The 21585-nt window shown below is 37.3% G+C and overlaps 1 protein-coding gene across 1 annotated transcript in view; it reads right to left on the bottom strand.

Annotated features, from left to right (window-relative positions):
• Positions 1-21585, bottom strand: part of LOC119651817 (protein jim lovell) — a 118498-nt gene that overhangs the window by 44250 nt on the left and 52663 nt on the right. The window lies entirely within an intron of this gene.

A 21585-nucleotide genomic window follows, 5' to 3' on the forward strand; every position in this document is an offset into this window, starting at 1 on the left:
TGGAGTATATTATAGACCAGATTTTTAAAACTAGTTTATGTAAGTATGCTAACCAACTAGCTAATATCGAAATCGATTAGTACCAGTTTCTAGTTAATTTTCATTAAAATTTTATTTTTGAATCTTTGTAGAAAAGAAAACCTTATTTAAATTGATTCACTCTGGGAGCCGTTGTCAACTTCACAAGGCAGGCAAGAACATTAAAGTTCAATTGAGGGGTCTAGTTGCAAAAGTCCGGCACCGTCATTTTTCAGGAAAATTTGATTCGCAACACATGCCAATGTCGATTCTAAAGCCGGTTTTGAAGGCCAATTTCACCCTAAAGGATAGCCGTATGGAAAAAAGTTTTCATACCATTCGATGGGACTTGAAATGAACTATCCAGTACCACGCTTAATTCAATTTCAACAATTTTTGAACAATTTTGGAAACCTTAAGAATTCGGCTCCCCAATTCTCCTTCAATATTCTTCTGCCACCGCATATCGCTTTACGGATCTTGTAAGAGCACTATATACTTTACTCTGTTTATAATACCCTTTCCTCGGTACGCATCCTTCTTTGCTCCGCCTCGCCCAATTCATTAAGAGTTATCTGACGGCTTTTTTCACTGCATTTCATACTTCCTCTGACCTTACCATTTGCGGGATTAGAGTTTCAACTCTCAACCCCCCACTTCATCTTAAAGGTTCTCGAGGGGTATACCGTTGCAACAATTTTCTGTGAGGCAGCCTCGCTATCGTTTGTGTTTTGATTGATTTTGCAGGGAACAATATTGAGGTAGCTGCTTTAGACAGCAATAATCTTCTTGGTTGTTTTGATTCATAAGTATTTGAATATAATTGCCTCTCTTTCCTTTTCGTTCACCGCCATTTTACTACTTTAACATATTTGATTGTAGGCTCTGATGAAATTGGACACTTTCCTTCTTTGATTTTGGAGACTCCTTTCTGCCATGTGGTTATCTAGTTCAAGCCGCATGGACAGTTCGGGCAAATTCGTGGGCTTTCGCTCTATAATCGCTATGTCCTCTACACATTTTACAACGGACGCCTTCCCAGGGGTTTGCATAATATTTCACAAATGGCAAATAATGTCACTAAACATTGTGGCATTCCAGTGCTTATGCTGTAAGGGTTTCGTTTCTATCGTACTATAGCTACTACTACGAGATGAGTAATTTCGCACAATTCTCAGTAGATAGGGCAGTGGGTTTATTTAATGCGAAGTTTCTATTATATGATCCCAGCTAATTGAATTAAAAGTGTTTCACATTAAGTTTGATGACTGCAATTTTATTCCCCCGTACTCCTTGGATGATATTTCTGCCGGGGTCCATGACCGTGCTGATTGCATCGACCGCGGACCGGCTGTCTGTCATACACACTTTTCTCGGAAACTATTATGCCTACTAGCATGAAATTTGATAGGAAGGGTAGAACTAACTAGGGGTCCCATGAATGCAGTATAGAACATCATATCGAAAAGTTTGGTGAAAATTATACTATTAATAGCAAAATTACAATCAAAGTTACTTTTTCCCGTGAAAAAGGGCATAAAATGTCAGTATTACATTGGAAAGAAATGTCGTACACTATGAGGTGCGTATAAATCCCTAAAAAATTTGCAAAGCCTTTCACAATAGAAATCCAAAAAGATCCTCATGCTATATGGCCGAGAGATGCCGAAGTATTGAGGGAACCCCATTGGTCACGATCCATCCCCACCTTCCCTTCTCGAATGCTATACATAAATCTCAAGTTTATTCGTTTCACGGAGGCATTCGGGCCGTTATTTTTTCTTTTCTGTCTTGGTTAAAATTTTCCTTCGCATTCTTTTTCAGGAACTTCTCGTGGATTTCCCCTGATTTTTTTTTCTTTTCGGAATCTTATGGATCTCGCAAACCATGTATAAGACACGTTAAGCTTTGTACATTACACAAGTTACATTTAAGTGTCCACAATGACCTCCCCTTTGAGCATATGCAAAAATAAACGCGATGATCAAAGGATGTTTGTTACTCGCTAAAGCCTCAGAAGTTGATGCAGCAGTTCCTGGAACTAACCCGTATATCATTTTAATAAATGAGCAGGAGCATTTGAATATCCCACATTAGGCGCTTTTTTTTAAAAATCGCAATACGGGAATCGACTGCTATAATCTTTAAGATTAAATATTCATCAAGGACCCTAGAAGGTTTTTTTGAAGTTCCTGGGCTAGCTAGTTTAAGAGTAGGACTAGTATCAGTTATTAGTGGCATCAAACAGGATTGAAATAATTGGAAGAACACTAAAGTCGGGACGGATACATACAATGCAGCTTAGGATTTAGATAGCAAGCATCCCTAACGCATCGACGAGTTTAGCGAATGTGAGAATTTAGTTGATATTTATTTGATTGTGGAGCTCCGACCTTTCTCTGTTGTTTTTCGGACCATATTATTAGCCCCTCGGAGGCTTTTCATCTGAAAAGCTTTAAAATAGAACAATCTGTATTTTTTATTGATCTTATTAAAGTTTATGAGAAAAAAAACAATAAACTATTAATTCCAAGTGAATTTCATGATTTGTTTTACAATCGTTTATGAGCTACTCACTATCACGATTAGAAATTGAGAGAAAATTCCTAAACTAGATTGGAATTTAGGTATAGGAAAACTGTAATTCAATACACGAGCACAATGGGCAAAAGAAAGCAAATAAAAACGTTCAAAAGACCACGAAACTAAAATCAAAGTGGTATTGTTTCTGAATGTGAAATCAATTGAACCATTCAAACAAATTCTTTTAATTAGACGTGCCCCATTGTACCTATGAAGGCCCGCGAGAAAAAGTAGTAATTACTTAATTTGCTCAGGTGTATTCACCCGTTATTTGTCCAACTATTCATCCATCTTACATCTGTCTATTCACCTAACCAAGTATCCATTCTCTTGCGGATACAGAAAGGCGTTGCATATCTTGTTTTATTTCTCTTCAGCTTCACTTTAGATACAGACATACAATATTCGCTTTTTTCGCTATCTTCACTTTTTCATACTATTTGACAAGCGGTTGTTGTTGTATTACATTCGTACACACTCAAATGCAGGTACATACTTAACTTTAGACATAGATACGGCTGAATAGATAGATTCGGCAGTGTAACACTTTCTCTTTTTAGTGACCTTGTATGGTGATCATTCTTGCGATTATAACAGGTTCATAACAAATTCGAAAATTTATTCTTCAAGACTTTCTCCAGGAAATGTAAAGCATTGGACGATGATGATGATAGCGATGATGACAGAGCCGGCGGTGTTGTTGATATTCATGGTGAAGGCATGTGTGCTATTTAAGAAGCATATTCAGATTAAGTAAATTTCATTTGAATAGGCAAATTGATTTGGCGAATTATACAAATTTGAATAATGGCTTAGCGCAGGAACTAATCACGTAATTTTCCGTTGATTGGACGGAATTTGGAATTGCATAATGGTCGGATGTATGCTTTTGTACATTTAAAATTGACAAATTGGCTAATTCGTATAGTTAAGCAGAAGTTCCATAAAAAAGAGGACAGCTTCCATCTTCATAAAAATCATATTTGAATTCTCAAAATTCACACTTTATTTTTAGCGAAGCTTTTAACCGTTTTCCAGCTCGGACTTGAAGGAGAAAAAATGAGAAGTACCAAACTGGACAGGAAACTAGGCGCCTTTAGTGCTAGCGGACTTTCTTTTTCTTTTTTACAATGTCTTGGACGAGGGAGTAACTGGTTCCCGAAATACAATCTCCACAAAAATGTTGAAATGTTCCGGCCGGAAAATGAAACATCTTTTACTCATATTCAAATTTTAATCGACATATTATTCAAAACGGCAGAAGTGCTGCCAACATTTCCGTTCATCTAGTAATACCATCTACCTCTACAAAATATTATACTACTAGAGATATAACACTAAAAGGCCATGCTGAACTTATTCCGTTGCTCAGGTATGATTATGAAATATTTGGGTGACAATTCTACGAAAAAGTTTTTTATCTCTGGATGAATAGATTGGAGCTCTAGGTCTGATAACTTAATCGTGTTTCTGAACAAAACTTCCTGTGGTAAAAATAGATTCTGTTGGTCACAATGACTGAATAGAAGAATATTTTTGCCCACAATATCCGCTCCGAAAAAGAAGTTTTATGCTAGCCATCTTTTCACGGAAAACTGGCGAGACATGGTATACATATGTTGTATATATAACCTTAACTAATGCAACTTCGCAAAGAGATACAGCGAACCCTTAGAAGATAGTTCATGAAATCGGATTTCAATGCATATCTTATGTTTGTAGGTGGAGATTGCCTGGGTGGTGCACCAGCTTTCACGGAGAGGTTGAAGAAGACTTTTCGGAGTAGCTTCTTAGGAGGTTTCATAAATATTAGACCGTTGAAGTTTCGTTCTTTTTGTAACGGTAGCTGCAACCCGATTTTCTCGCCGCCAGCTTTGGGAAGAATATCCCTTTGGGAGAATTACTAAGTTTTAAATATCCAATTTCTTAAGGAACAATAAAATTGCGGCGCCAGCATCATGAAATTCTTTCTTAGAGATTCTGCCCTGCCAACATAAGTAAAAATTTCTTTATTCAGCTGTGTCCTTGAAGCTCTTCCGAATAGACTTAACAGAGAGAGTATGTTAGACTACTCCGCACTAAAGATATTCGATTGCCCTGATATCTACAGTAAAAGTTTTTCATTCGGTTGACTCAGCTTAGGTAACATTTGGTGGCTAATGTGTTTCTATTTAGTACTACTACCACCGATTGTCCGAAAAAATTCGAACGGTGCCCCACTCGATAAACTCATCAAGCTGCACATTAATGGAGTGCACATTTACAACCATTATACTACACTCAGTACCAGAATCGTAAAATACCAAAGACAGTGTCGACCGCCTAGTCACCCTCTATGGTTCTGAGTGCTCACCGACTATTAAAGACAATCAGCACCGCCTTGCAATAATTGAGACGAAAACGTTGCGTTGGGGCAGTGACATATTAGATCATAATCACATCCGAATGGAAAGCATCTACGATCGATACGGAGCAGCACTCATCAGGGGAAAATTGTGAAGAAAGTTATCGGCATCCTGGGTGAAGCCCACGATGCATTTACGCCCAAACGAAAAAGTGACACCTACAGACTACCGAAAAATTTCATGAAATGAAAAGATTATTCAACTGTGCATCGAATGTTTGTGGGCAAGTAGTGAGCGTGACTCTGCTGTAAGGTAAATTTTCTTCTACTGCAAATCCTACAAGCAACTGCGCCGCTTGGCTGAACCTAGCCCCTTTCAAAGCTAAAGGCACTTCAAATCACCAAAAGGTAAGTGTACAATAAAGCATTATCCTGGGTGGAATACTGGCCACAGCTTTAAACGGCGCATTTAGAGCAAGGATTACTTTGTTTATATTTTAACAGTAAGTTCGAGGAACTTTTCCAAGGCAGGGGAAAAAGTAGTTCCGGGTGCCATTTCCATAAGGAGATAAACTACTTAGAGAGCAATCCCCGTATCGTATGATGTTCAAAACGTAGACAGGCGCGACTGCCCGATTTTCATCCCGCTCAATAAACGATGGATGCCATCAAGGCTAGTAGGAAATTTTAGTTAAGAGAATAAACCAGTAACCCTTGGTATAAACAATGCTTTCAACTTTACTCAGTGGAATACAACAAAGAGGACCCATACAGGCTGGCTATATTTGCATGTTAGCAACAAATAGGTAGGCGCAGCTGAGTATAAAGTATAAGATGGAGAGATTTTGTCCTAGATGCATGTGCTGCGTATAAAAACTTCGCGACAGGCTACACATGTTGACTGAGCCGAAGATATCACGACTGTGGTCATGAATGATATGTCCTATAAGAGTGAAGTATCGACGAAGCTAATCAAGGCTCGGCTGACATCGTGTAGGCTGAAGGCGCTGGACCATGAAACATGAATGTCCTGGGAGTTTAACCTGAGTACCTGCCGTGCAGGCATAATCGCATGATTCCTTTCCGGCACGAATTGATTTAGAGACTTGACTATAACACAGGGGCCGACTAAGCCGGATGAGCCAAAGCGACTCTTACATATTGCTAGCATTGGAGGACCCAAATCACAGAGAAAATTACTACTGCCGATATCGAGTACATATTCTATTCAAGGCTGGAATGAGAGAAAGCTTGAAAGCCAAAGGATATAGGCGAGAAATATCTTTAGTCTTCACATACATCACATACATCAGGGTATTAACCAAGGTTGCGATTAGGTACTTGAGGAATATTGGGACTCCATCCTTCGAATAGAAGCTACCAGAAATAGTGATGATCCTCAAAGCGAAGATGGGGCTCTAGTCGATTCTCTCGAAACTCTGTGAAAAATTGCTTCAAAGATTAAAGGATAATGCCGCAATACCAATTTGATTTTCGAAAAAAAAGCACGTTCTGGGAGAATAAGTACAGCGTTGCAGAAATAAGGAGAGCATTTGAAGAACGGCCGGCAGAGTCCATACACTTCTCCCTAGTGTTGAGTAATAATTACCACCTAATACCACTTCTTACGGAAAACGGAAATCGGAAGGAATATTGGATGAAGATTCGTGCTAAATCGAAGAAAACCTTGCGGAAACATTAGGCGTGACCAAGCCAGGCATTTCGGTTCGTTTGAAAGCATGATCCAAAAGGACGGAGAGCGAGTACCATACGAACCCCGAGAGATGTTAAAAGTAGTGTTTTTCCATATGCTGCTTCAACGACAGAAAAGAAAGGACTTTCTGCATAGCATCGTCACTGGCGATGAAAAGTGGATCCGCTGCGATTACCCCAACCAAAAACGACCATAAGGTTACTCCGGACATGCATTAACATTGACGGCAAAACCGAATATTCACGAAACGAAAACTGATGCTCTGAATTTGGTGAGGTCAGAAGTACGTTCTGTATTATGATCTTTTCCATTCGAAGAAAACCATCACGAGGGAGTGTTACCGACAAAAACTAATGAACCTGAGTCAAGCATTGAAGATAAAACGGTCAGAATATTTCAAAAGATATGACAAGGCCATTTTTCAATATGATAATGCTCGGTCACATGTTGCAAAAACCCATAAAGGAAACGTTGGACACGTTAAACTGGTGGGTGCTACCCCATTCACCACACAGCTGCTCCTTTTCCGATCAATGGCGCATGGCGTGACTGACCAACACCGTTGTTCTTACTAGGAAACCAAAAAATGGCTCGATTTTTGGATTACGTCAAAACACGCGGAATGATACCGGGAAAATAGGAAAAAGTAACGTCCTAATGATGGACAATATTTTGATTAATCGCGTTGCAACTTTTTTTTAAATAAAGGTTCAATTTTCACCTATTATTATATTTAGAATGGAAACAAACTAGATTGCATGGCAGGTAAGGAACATGCTACCTCGGTAAGAGCAATAATCTCAAAGTAATACTTAAGGGTAGTTCGTAGAGGATATGAGTAGGAGGAAAGCGAGGGCGATTTTAGTGGAGCTAGGAGCATCAGCACATTTTTTAACTATAAACACTTTCCGCCTCTTTCAAGTTGCTATTTATCGAAATTTTGGACCAGAAGTAGTTCAGGCAGCATCTGTATGGCAACAATATTTATATTTCAGAGAAAATCAATTTCAGCATGTTGATACTTTAACAGACGCATCGTCAAGGGAGATTAAAGGAATAATCGTGTTTTATTCTGATTAAAATTCAATAAAGGCACTTTGTGGAAATTTTTTTCCATCTCGTATACTCGGAAAAGAACAACAAGGAATATTTGAGTGTAATTATGCGGTGTTTCCAACGATTAGTTATTTGAAATAATAAAAACTTTGTTTTTTCTTATTCGCTGGTGTTGATATTTTTATTTTGGCAAATACCAATATAAAAAATATCAACACTAGCGAATAAGAAAAATTATCGATTAGCAAGGTAGCCTTATTAAAGTGAAATAGGGCAACATAGAGTCGCTTATTAATGCCCTATGTTTCATATAGAAGTGAACTGAAGACAATTTGATATTTTATAATATATAATACTGATTCCTCTAAATATAAGTGAGCATTTAATTTTCAAGAAAAAATTACAGTGGGTCAAACGCATAATCGGACAAAGAGTGCTCCATGGTTTAAACATGTTTATTTGTATTAAATTATAAGTTTTTTTCTCAAAATTTTTATGGGGCTTTTATATAATAAACTTATCTTTCAAGAGATTTATATAGCATAATACATTTTCGTTCAATATTATTATAAGTAAGCAAAATCAAAAAATCAAAAATCATGTCAAACGAATAATCGGACACACAGAAAAAACTGACCGAACTATCGGAAAAATTGTTTGTGGAAGTCACTTCACTGTTTACACGTTATAAAAATTTTTAAATTCAAAATAAGAGCAGAACTACTCAAGGAAAAGAATTAGCGATCGTAAAGTTAATAAAAACACTTCTTAACGGCAAATACATTGAAAGATATTGTCGAAAATGATTTGGAAAAGGGATGTTTGTGCAGAAATGGCTGATAATTTTCTTGAGAAATATGACTTTAATGGCAAAATAGCTGGTAAAACCCCTTATATAGTAGTAAAAAAAAGTTTCACGAATTTAGCTCCATAAAGAATAGATTAACAAGGATGACTTTGAGAAAACGGTAAATACCGGAAACTTGTGTAATTCAAATAATTTGTAACCTTTTCTAAGATACTACAGGTATTATTTACACAATTTAATCTGCAGAGTCCTGATGAGAAAAGATACGTATGGCGGAAACCTTATACAGCATTTAATCCACATAATATTCAGGCTACTATCAAGCATGGTAGAGAGTGAGTGATGGTATGGGAGCGTTTCTCCAGCGCCGAAATATGAAGTATTTTACCCCTAGACGGTCAAATGGAGAGATTCCAATATCTTTTCACTTTTTAAAGCAAAATGTGAGTGCAGAGGAGCTGAATATATTGGATAAATTCGCCTTCTATCAGAACGATGATCCCAGGGGCATTTCCTATCTTCCTAAAATGTAGCTCATCTATAACTGCCCGAAATTTCTGAAAACACCTTCGCAGTCACCAAATCTGAATGTTATTGAACACGTTTAGGAAGAATTGGCACGAAAATTAGAGAAATTAAGATTTAAAAATGTAGAGCAGTTTAAGGAGGATATTAAGCAGGAGTGAAATAATATTTCTCTAAAATGTGGTTCTCTAAAATTTCGAGCGCACGAGACAGTCGATACCCGACGCTTAGAAGTAGTGATAAAAGTAAAAGGCAATTTTTCAAAGTATAGAAATGAAGACTTGTTACCACTGATGAAGGGAACAAGTAGTTCCCGAAATATTATTTGCAAGAATAAATATCTCCACCAACGAAAATGAAACAACGAGTTTTTATTATTTCAGATTGAAATCCCAGTTTTGAAACGTTTGTTCGAATATTTGTTTGACTTAAATTTTTGTTTATGTTTTATTGTTAAGTTTTTTATAATAATAATAATAAAAGAAAGAATGACGCAACCAATTGGATCAAAGCCTTGAAGTATGTTAGAACACTTCATTCAATACTGTAACGGTACACTACAAGCTACAAATATATTATGTTATACACTTCTCTTGAAAGGTTTGTTCATTATCTAAAAGATACATATCAATTTTGAAAAAACAACTGACAAAAAATATGATCATTAGTCACTCTTTGGAAATATTAGTTGGGAGTTGAGAAAAGCTTATACCAAATTGCTTTTAACTTCCATTCTAAAAATATATCGTAGTTAATAGTAATAGTTATTCGTTTCATAATAGGGACACCAAAGTTTGCCTTTTCAAATAGATACTGCAGTTGCGTGCGTTTATTCACGTAGTCATATCACAGAAAGTACTACATACAGTTTAAAAGCAAAGCAACCGGTTTTCTATTTTTATATAAAAATACACAGTAATGACATAATAGCGGAGTTATTTTTATTAATAAACCGTTACCGAATTTTAACAAACAGAATAGAGAATCAAACGGAAAGTTCTAAGTTCATAATCAATATGATAATCTGAATCTAAAAATGAAAAAGAACTCAAAGCATCCAAACTGTTTACAATAGTTGAATATAACCAATTCGCTACCGTCAAACCATTCGAATAAGATTTATTGATACTAACCAAAAAAAAGTATCAATTGCATGACTGGAAGAAAGTGTACGTTGGGACTGATGGAGTAAAACATGAAAATATATATCTAATTATCTATTCCCCACTATAACCCTGCTGACGCCGAGACTACTTGACGAAATTTCAGGACACAGTGTCGTCGCGGATCCCAGATAATGCTGAAGCGCCGGTGAAACATTTGAAAGAAAATTAGAAGAAGTGCTGAACAGAAAATTATAACCATTTAGCGTGAGCTAGAATTATCTGCATAAAAAAACCTCGGAAATTCCATTTCAAGCACCTTTCATATGATTCACTGTTAATCCAATTTTTAAGTTTGAAGTAAATTGGGAAGAACGGCATCCAGAGAACCACCATAAAATACCAAAAAAAATTCCATAATGAAATTGATAATTAAAATTCATGTTATTATCAACGAAGCATGCATTCTCAAATAATAGGCATGCATTTCCTTTTTCTCTTTCAAATTAACAAGAAAATTAGAAGGCTAGCAATTAACTTTTATAATTTCCATTCCACACATCAAGTTAAATCTCATTTGGAACACCTTCCGCAAGAAGTATGTCAAGTCAATAAATTTTTTTGGGGGGCCTGATTTTCAATCTACTGAGCTTCCATATCTCTTATTTACATTTAACCATAATTGCTCGTAGCTGAATAGCTATGCAAACTGACTATTTAGTGCGAATTAGTCTAAAAACCGCTTTACTCGTCGATCGTACCGAATTATTGGGAGAAAAAGCGTTTCAGAGATGCTCAGCTCTCAATAAATCACTTGATGAAGATCCAAATTTAACAGAATCGAACACAATTTCTATCAAAAATCGGGTAAAATCTTTTTGTGCGTTTATTTTAGTTGAACACTGGAGAAAAAAGATAAATTTAAATTTCTTTTTTAACAACAACATGAAACAAACAATAACAGATACAGCTACGCCATATAATACGAATCTATGGCACATTCTTCATTATTTGGTCACAAGAAGATAATATAAGAAAAAGCGGCAATAAAAAGAAATTTTTTTTCCATGAGAATTAATTAAAATTAAGTTTACGGTACTCATTTGAAACTTAAAGAATATTTAATGGTTTGCCTTTAACGCTTTTCCCCAAGAGGAATAGATCGCGGCAATAAATTTATTAGTGTTTCAATTTGCTTTGAAATCAATCACAAAAAAGTGATAAAATTTCGGTTGAAATAAGGGAAATTTTAAGCTAATTTCAAGTTTATTTTCGATTTCTATTATGTTTTATACTTTGTTTAATTTTGTAAATGTCTGAAGGAATGAATTAAAAATTAAAAATACCCATTTCATAAGTGGAAGCCGTCGAAATCGATTTTATTATGTTGTTTGTTGTTATTTACGACTGTTATGAAAATTCCAATATTGCTAAGCATAGGAGCTGAATGAAGGGTGATAAACTCTTTTATTCGAAAAAATAAAAGATAGTTTTTTGGGTAAACACACATGTTAAAACTTACTCTTCATTTGGAGCCAGGCTTTTTCCATAATTAATGCAAGATTAGTAACAGTATGAAGGCAGTTAGTCGACACAAAAAAACTGAAAAAATCCCCCTTACAAAATTATCAATAAATTTAGGAAAGAGCCGACGGGAATATTGTAAAGTTTCATTCTTCTAAAGGCATCGAGATTATTTTAAAGGAGCTCAATCTCACTTAATTGGGAAGAATTATGAGTTTGAAAATTGCATTAGCTGATTTGATTCAAATATCAGAATAGTAGCCATAAACGAATACCTTTGTGAATTGAGGTTTTCTAAACATTATCCAGGTTGATGGGAAATTCGAACTATTCCAATTATTTTTAAAACTTTTCAACTGTGTAAAAGCCAATCATCACAAAAGGAATTCCACTCGACTTTAAATATCAATTTGTTGTTTGTTTTAAGATTCAAGGAGTTTGCCATCCCCTTGATGACAAACGGGACGGGATGTCTTGCGGTTTCGTCTAGGGCAGAGACAACTCATCAGATTCTGTCTCACCTCTGCTCTGCTAGTAGCGTGACCGAAAGTGGTACCCCCGCGTTTGATGAGTTGCCTCTGATGATTGTCCAAAGCCCTCAGAATCTCAGAAGTCGCGAATTTTTCCCAAAAAAGTAATTTATTAAATTTAATCTGAAAATCAGCTCTTTATTACATGGTACCTCTGCTACGTATGCAGCGGATTTACTTGAAATATTCTATCTAAATACAAAAAACAGAAGTAGGTAATTTAAATGTTAACTTTCTATGAACGATTTACATATTTATTGAAACGATCAAACTGCAGCACACATCATTTTGACGCAAGTTTAATAGCAAAAAAGGGATTTCACACAGTGCAGCAATTATAGAGGTACCGTCAAATTGCTGCGTACCATCTATAAGACATTCTCCGCTATCTTGCTAGTTCACACAGTTCCATACGCCCAAAACATCATTGACCCATACCATTACTCCAGGCAAATCAGAAACAAACCAGATTTTCTCTCTGCAACATGCGATGGAAAAACTGAATATAGCCATCAGTAACGTCGTTTTTTCATCGATATCAAGGCCCTTACGATAGCATAGCCAGAGTAAAACTGTACACGACCATGAGAAAATTCGGTATCCAAAGGAAACTGATAAGACTGACTAGACTAGACTAGACTAATGAGCGAGGCCAGATAAAAGCAGCAAGGTCCCCCTCGAGACCATTCAACATCAACAACGCGCGTCCTCTTTAATCTGGCCATGGGAAATTGATCCGCGATGCAGACGTTACTGTGAAGAGGCACTATTCTCTTCAATACCACCCATCTACAGGCTATGCTAACAATATTGGCATTATGGAAAGAACAACCCGAGATGTACAAACTGACTTTATCCAGATCGAGCAGTCGGGGCGATATCTTGGGCTGCATATTAAGATGAAGTGCAAGATGATAACGTCAGCACCAAAGAGCAAAGAGCCAACAACATAAAATAGCACTGATGAAATGACAACAATAAAGACAGGATACTACAACTTTGAGATCGTTGATAACGCTAACGATGATGATAATAGCAGTAAAGAAGAAATTAAAGTACTCTTCGAATAACGGTTTGCCTACTTGGTGTATAGTATGCTTTTCATGTGATTTCAAATGTAAAAGTCATATGGACTCAATGTGGGGACATATTATCCGTTTTCACGCGGCCTGCGGCACGATTTCCAGCTGATCGTGCAATATGTTTTCATAAAAGATCTCACTTAAGTCAAGAAGCGTACGAGAAAGAGGGCTTAAAATATGTGCCCCGGAAAATGTAACAACTCCCACTCTCCTCCTTTCTAACAAATATCAAAACTAAGATCGACATCGAAAAGAACTAATCAAGACTTTTCATTTGATACCCAACATGACTATATTCGGTGAAAAAAAAATTATACCCCCCTTTTGCATGTATGAGGACCCTCCTTATTCTCAACGTAGAAAGATATCACTCACTGCATATCTGGGTGTTTACAGTTTCCACCTTCTCACCAAATTTCGTGTCAATCGGTATAGCCGTTTCTGAGAAAAGTGCGTGTGACAGACAGACAGACATGCAAACAGACATTAAACCGATTTCAATGTTTCAATGTTGATGATGTTTGCAAAACAAAACCTTAAAAAGGTAAGGACACTTGCCTGGCAATGAAACCGTTCGTTACGTCTAAGGTCGCAATCAAATTCCGTGTACAAATGTTGAATATTCGGAGCAGCAAATTATGATGGTGCAATAGCAGAGGCGATTGGGGTGTCAGCTTCGCGACCTTCATCTCATGTCCCGGGATATGAGTCTTCCCCACAGCCATTGATATTTGCTATTTTTTAACGCAAAGGGATGGGTGCTGGAACTATGGTTCATCTGTTAAGAAAATACAGCAAATTGTGTCTTCCTTTCACCATATAACCCGAGCACTCTTAAGTCTTCCCTGCAATGATGATCCAAAAGTCGCAAAGGGTGAACAAGCCAATCGATGCAGTTAGTTATTGTTGAAATTACATATTACGAGAACAATTTGAGGTCCTCGTAAACATTTGAATCTTGATTTTGACTTGATTGAGGAGAACAGATTTTTAGAAGAAGGCCATATAATTACTCCCAAAATGATGGCAAAATATTATCAAGAACAGTCAAAGGTGCTTATACAATAAAAAATCATAGAAACGAATTAATTAAGAGGAAGTCGCAGAGAAGGTCGTGGGATTCCGGCGAACGCGAATTGAGTGATCTGATTATCACTCGACACAAAGAACGAAACTTACAGACAATATATCCAAAGTGCAACCAGAGTCAAAGCAAAAATGTATGACGAACTACAGCGAATTTCGAATAGAATAATTAGACATAAGAAATGGAAATATTTTGACGAGCAGTTGCTGAACATTAATTAATTAATTAACATCAGAGAAACATATAGACTAGTGAATACAGTTAAGAACGGTTATCAACCCCGGCCTCTGCAAGGACAAAGATGGAAACATCATCAGCGATGCTGGCGGCATCAGCTAGCGCTGGGTTTGAAGAGTTTCTGAATCCGACACCGGGCACCCCCATGCAAGCAGTCCAAATCAATGGCCAGTATTAGTGATCTTGGCCCCACAGCCCATTCCCCGACAGCAGAAGAAGTTGATTTCGTCGTGTAGTCACTGAAACCAAACAAAGCGCCGGGCGCGAACAAGATTCCAGCTGGCAGCTTCAGGCCGGGATGCTCCAAAACCGAAAAACATTTTACCGTTAAACTAATCCCGTAAAAGTGCTGGGAATATCACTTTGACGTGTACCAAATCTTTGTCGATTTTAAGCAGGCATACGACAGTATAGATCGTGGAGTACTGTATAGCATTATGCTGCAATTTGGCATACCAGCAAAACTAGTACGACTGACGAAGATGAGTATGACCAACTCTATCCCACAGGTCAGGCTCCAGAACAGGTTGACTGATCCTTTTTAAAACATGTACTGGTCAAACCAGCTGGGCGACGGACTATCGCCGACGCTGTTCAATCTAGCACTGGAATACGCTATCCGAGCAATGGGTACTAACACCAGCAGGACACTACTCATTAAGTAAATAGAGTTGTTAGCGTGTGCAGATGACATCAACATCATGTCTCGAAGGTTGACCGACGTAGAGGAACTTCTGGATACTCTTGACACCGCTGCGAAAGAAGTTGAACTACGCATCAATGAGGACAAAACGAAAATAATAATGCAATTAAGGAGGACGCCGGCTAATTCGTGCATCAAAGTAGGGGACCTCAACAGCTTTATATATCTGGGTAACAGCCTGTCAAAGGACGCCAATGAGACTAATGAGGTTGAGCGACGGATACTTTTTCTCGGTCCTTCCCATAATATAATCGAAGCATGGAAACACGAAGCTCCGCGTATAGCAAAACCATCATACGACCAGCGCTATGTTATGGGTGCGAAACCTGTACACTACCCCAAGAATCCGAAAATTTGGTAAACACATTCGAAAGGAAAGTTCTTCGGCGAATTTTTGGGGCAGTTCACGAGCGTATTGGCTGGCACATCCGGCACAACCATGAGTTGTACGAACTGTACGATGAGCTAGAAGTCTCAAAATTCGTTAAGCTACAACGCATTCAGTGGGCAGGGCATGTCCAACAAATGAGCGACGATCGCATTCCTAAAAAGATTATGAATGGACGACGTGTCGACTAAGTTAGGAGGGAAAGGATACCGTGGCATCAGCTCATCCAAGGGATTTTTTTGAGCTTTGTCATACTTATACTTCTTGGGCAAAACCAAATTCTCTCCTGTGAATTATTGTTTGAATCGGTTCTGACAAACATGTATAATACGTAATCATTCAAGGAATCCAAAACTATAAATGAAGCAAACGTGGGTTACTATCACCATTAGAAACGTTAATTCTTGCCAGTATTGAAGATACTGTTTTAATGATAAAATATGTGGTTTAATATGAAAAATACTCTTTAGATGTTGTAACTTAAGTTCTGAGGCTTTCTTTTCTTCATAGTAACACTAATACGTAAGCGAAATTCGTCAAGACTTTTCTACAGAAACCAACGTCACCATCTTTATTGAAATTGTTACTCATAATAAGATAAATAGAATACCTAAGAACTTGATTGAAGAACATTATTTTGCGGTTTGAATCTGACCGAGAACAAAGCTACAAAATTCATTTTAAGAAAATTCACCACACAATCACGTAGGCTGAATAACGTGGTTGCATTCCGGGCCAAATGATTTCACTTTAGTCAGGTGAATATAGAAAATAGTTCTGAATTAATGATAGAAACGAAATAAGGGAAATGAAAAATTCTGAGGGCCCTCTTATAAGATAATTTGTATAAGCAAGGATTCACACGCTTTCTTTCTTCGATCAATAAATCACCTCCTGGATTTTATCTATCAAATGTAATTGCTTAAACTAAGTTCCTTGGGTATATTCGGCCTTTTCCATCACATTTAGCACGAAAATGCGGTGCAAGATTTGAGACCCTGATAAAGCATCTGTCTCTTCACTTCCGCATCAGTATGAAGGCTATGCACGAGTGGATCAGCCAATATCAACGCCAGAAAATTCGGGTCCTTTATCATCAATCTATCTAATGATAGATACATATTTATTCTGTGTATTTTGTGCTGTATGAATGTATCAAATTTGCCATTTTTGCAGTAATTTGAATGTATACCATAAAACATATGAAAATATCCAGTTTTGTCACTGTTTCGCCGGAATGAAAATTTCTTTATATTATGAAGTATCTGGAATATATCATTCTAAAAACATATTGTATGGGCCATAATTACCATTATTAATTAGGACCGATTTGTTCTGACGAGTCAACGGGGTGTTCAGCCTCGTTCGGTTCGAATACCAGTCGTCATGGATGTTTGTGTTCCACTTTGTACTTAACGTGATGATTAGAGCTTATCACTAGCACAGCACTAAGTGTAATGACAATGAAACTGAAGCATAGACTGGGGTTTTGGTTTAATTGAAAAATAACCTGGGAGTTGACTTTTCTTATCCACGAGGGTAGAGCGGGATAGTAACTCTCCCACTGATTCAAGTTACGAGCACGCCCTTAAAAAATAATTGATTTTTTCTTAGCGTGTTTGTGTATTTAATTTAATTTGAGATGTTTTAATATTATAATTTAACTACGCTTTCTCATATGTATTATATGGCTCCATGATCAACAGCTTAAGGGCAGCTCCTTTCATTTAATTGCCTTTTGATGTTCTGGGTGAAATTCAAATATGAAAGTTAATGTTGCTCATTGCCTTGGTTCTTAGTTCTTAGCACCTGAAGAAATCATACGATTCACAGAGACAAAGAGAAAACGAACTACATCCTGGACACAGGCAAGAAAAATGGTATAAACAGTTGAAATGAATTGGAATTTTGTCGACAGGCGTCCGTTTAACAGTTATTAGCAGGTCCTGGGCTTGCCTTTTTGAAAACAACAAAAGGAGAAATGGAAACGAACGTTTGCAATTTTAATCCCTACCGATGACATCTCATCTCCACAAGTACGAAGCTTGAAGAGACCTACCAGTGGCAACCTTCAATCATACCTAAAAGACTACCGGCGTTCAAACCGCTCATGAAATCCTATTAGGAAAAGAAAAATGAATATTCCTATTGGAACAGCAGTTTCATCCCTTGTTTTAACTTCAACCAGTGACTAAATAACTTAGGATTTATATGCGAACTCTACGGGTAGCGGCTAACCATAGTTATATGATATTTATCAAATGACCTATTCCTCCAGAGAAGCAAAACGGAAGTTAGCCGCATGAGGCAACTATGAGGATAAGGATGAGTTCATATACTATAGAGCATAAGGCAAAGAATCAGGTAATGAAGGAGCTAATCCTCCAGCTCAATTTAGTCTATCTCAACTCCACTCAGAGCATCAAGGAGAAGATTCTTAATATTTGTAACGACGGCGACTTACAAGCCTTCTAACTGAGAACTTTAGAGAAGGGCAAAACCTTCAAATTCTCTGAAAGACTTAACGAACCAAGCCCCCTCCCCCTTCAGGAAAGGGAGTTAATATGTACATTCCCTGAAGGTTAGTCTCAGTAGTCTTGAAGCGACGAAGTAATTTGAAGCTGCAGCAGATTAAGGTTGAATGATTTTCCCAAATGTCCATATAGACTTAAGCATCGTTTTGTCCATTAACAACTGACAGTTCAGAGAAAGTGGTGTTTTTTGGTGTTTGTTGTTGTGTGTTGCACTTGTGCTTTGGTTGTTGATGTTTCGTCTCTATGTGCAGTTTCCAAATGAGTCTCCCATCCAGGTGTCTTCCCAGGCATCTAACGTTATCCGATTTGGGTATAGTAATGTTATTGATTTTCACTTAAGAGCAATTTTAATTCTGCAAAGTGAAATTTATTTGCACGCATTTCGACCCATTTACTTTGATCCTATAAATTTAAAGCCAGTTTTCTATATCACTTAGATACCAAGTGCAGAAAACTTACTTTTGAATCTACATGAGGACTTAAGATTCCGTAAGGTATTGTCAGCAGAGGTAGCTATGGCGACTAGCCCATTAACAAGAAAATTTACCTGCTAGGTAAGATACATTATAGGACCGAGTACATCACCCTGAGGAACTCCTGCTTTGATCTCATATTTTTTGACTGCAAATACCTTTGTGTTTCACCTGGAATTTATATTTTGCTAAATACAGTATTAAATAGGGAGTAGGTGTTTTATTTTATTGATAAGACCCACATTTTAAACCTTGTCGAATGCTTACGCCACATCTAGGAATACTGCTGTGAAATATTTTCTTCCTTCATGCTTATTTCTGATACAATCTGGTGGAGTTACTTTGTTGTATTTTACTGCTTTGTAAATTCGAATTTATGACCTGCCTGTCACCAATTTTAAGTTGTGTTTGAGGATCGGTCAATTTAAATACTTATTTCAAGTGAGCTGCGAATTCTTTGGCTTTGTTCTTATTAACTTCGCTCCAATTCCGTGTGACAGCTCTCGACGGAGACTGTTTGAATGTTGGTCTAGCAACCTTTTTAACTACTTTCCACAAGGAATAGTCACTGGACTCAGAACTGCACAGCCCACCCCAAAATCGTTATAAATATATCAGACTCCTCGGTATGCGCCGGTTAAAGCAATTTTGTAATTTCGTTGAAGTTGCTTCTCGCTTGGGAAAACCTATGCAATTGCCACTTTTCCATGTTCTTTGTTGTCCCGCATAATCTTCAAAATTGTTAATGAATAGAATTGAAATCGATTCGCTTTGGAAATTCTGGTGCTGCTGCACGTTCTCGATGTCAGATTTGACTTCTCGATAAAATGTTCAAAGAAGCAGTAGTTTTGATATCTCAAACCAATTTGTGAGGAACTATTCTTTGTGTACCGATTACGGGAGAATAGTCTGATCGTAGCTCGTAGCCATTGTTCCTTGACATACTAAATCTTTTTGAAACTCCAAAGTCGATAAGATCTGGAGTTTTGTTGGTGCCGGTCGCCAGTAATTAAGCTGACCTGCCTAAATAAAGACTAACCTTGAGCTTCAGTGGAATGATAAGTTCACCTAACCCCAACCAGAGGCATAACGAGGTTTCTTAGAAGAAGGCCTTGCCGATTCCTTTCAATAGTATTTGAACTGTTGTTTAATCAGAATCACAGATCCAGTCTTTGGCATTCTCTCGGGAATATTACAATTTCGAATGTTAGAAATAACTCAATATCAGATGCCTTTGAATGCGGTGTTTAAATCAATCAATAAACGCTCCTTTTGTTTGGTAAAAATGTTTAGTTATGTGTAGATTTCACTACACATTATCGAAATTAAATTACCTAGAAATTATTATTTTGCTTCAGAATATGGACAAATTTAGGCTAGCTATACTGATCTCTGTGAGTAGAGTATTTTTACCCACCATATTATATTATATTCGGCGATGGGGCGATGATTCAGGGGGTAGAGCGTCAGCCTCCCAATCTCGCTGCTCTGGGTTCGAATCCTAATCGTCATGGGTGGCTGTGTCCGTCTTGTGTTTGTCTCGCTGTTGCGAGTTTATCACTTGGACACCGTCAAGTGTGGTGATAATGAAACTGAAGCACAACCTGACTGCATGGATGCCCTATACTCCACCAAGGAGTGAACAGGAAACACTAAGTATTATATTAGCAAAAACCAATATTTAGCGTTTTAGTGAAGCGATGCTAATTGAAATTGAATAATTCGAATCATTCTTTTTTTGCTTTGCTAAAAAAATATGTTCTTTAAGGAAATGTTCGTATTTTGAACTCTAGTACTGATAAAGGGGACAAGTAGTCAACCAATATGCATATTTGCCCAAAGGATGCCCATTTTTAGAGAACTAAAGCGGCAGAGGTAGCTCATCAGACGTTGTCTCACCTCTGTTCTTGGGGCCCAGCGTGACCGAACTGTCTACAATGTGGTGTTTGCCCCTTATATAGATCCATAAACATGTCATGGGTATAAATTCTATTCAGGACAAAACCACCTAATAAAATTCAGGCCTAAGCGGACTGAAGCCAAAATAGATTTTGTTTAGGAAATTAATGAAGTCCTGAGTCTCCCAACCACTTGATGGCGAAAGAGACTAGTTAGCCGGGCACGCTGCTCCTAGGACAGATGTGGGGCAGCATCTGATTAGCTGCCTCTGCTTTGTAGTATAATTTTGCAATCTCCGGGATTGGTTATGACTTCTTGGTCCGGACCACAAACAGTGGAAGTACAGGACAGAAGAACAACTAGTCCGGTGGCGGACTCAGGACTCGCTCAATTTCCTGATCAAATTGAATGATCATTTTTTGCATAGAATGGGTTTTTAACATACACAATGAAAAACAATATATTTATAACATTTTCACTCTTGAAATGTAAATTTAATAATTGGGTAAAGTCACCCTGATTGACTGTGCGTACCTTTTCGTGAATTAGACGATACATTGAACATAGAAGCACAACACGAGATTTAAAATTTAGTGGAAATTTACTACTGAATGATTGGTTGAACCTCTCCAGTATGGATTCCAATAATAATAATAATGTACGTAAATACCCCAGTGTGACTTGAATTAAAATTTGCATTAACCTAAATCCAGTGCATGAAGAGGTTCGCCTTTAAGGACATTGTGTTTCTTCTTTTTGAGGTAAGGCAATAATAAATTGAAAATGTGAGAAAAAAAAATATTTTAACTTCCTTCTAATGCTGTTATCGCCATGGCCAGTTATGAATTTGAATGTTTTCACTTCAAAGAACCCTTCCCAGGCATAGGAATTACTAAATCAATATTTCTTTTGAATTTAATCTTCCTACATCATTAGTACCGCTATATCCGTTCTTCTTGGATTCTACTTATAGAACG

This window comes from Hermetia illucens, chromosome 3 (genome assembly GCF_905115235.1).
Source record: "Hermetia illucens chromosome 3, iHerIll2.2.curated.20191125, whole genome shotgun sequence".
Lineage (NCBI taxonomy): Eukaryota > Metazoa > Arthropoda > Insecta > Diptera > Stratiomyidae > Hermetia > Hermetia illucens.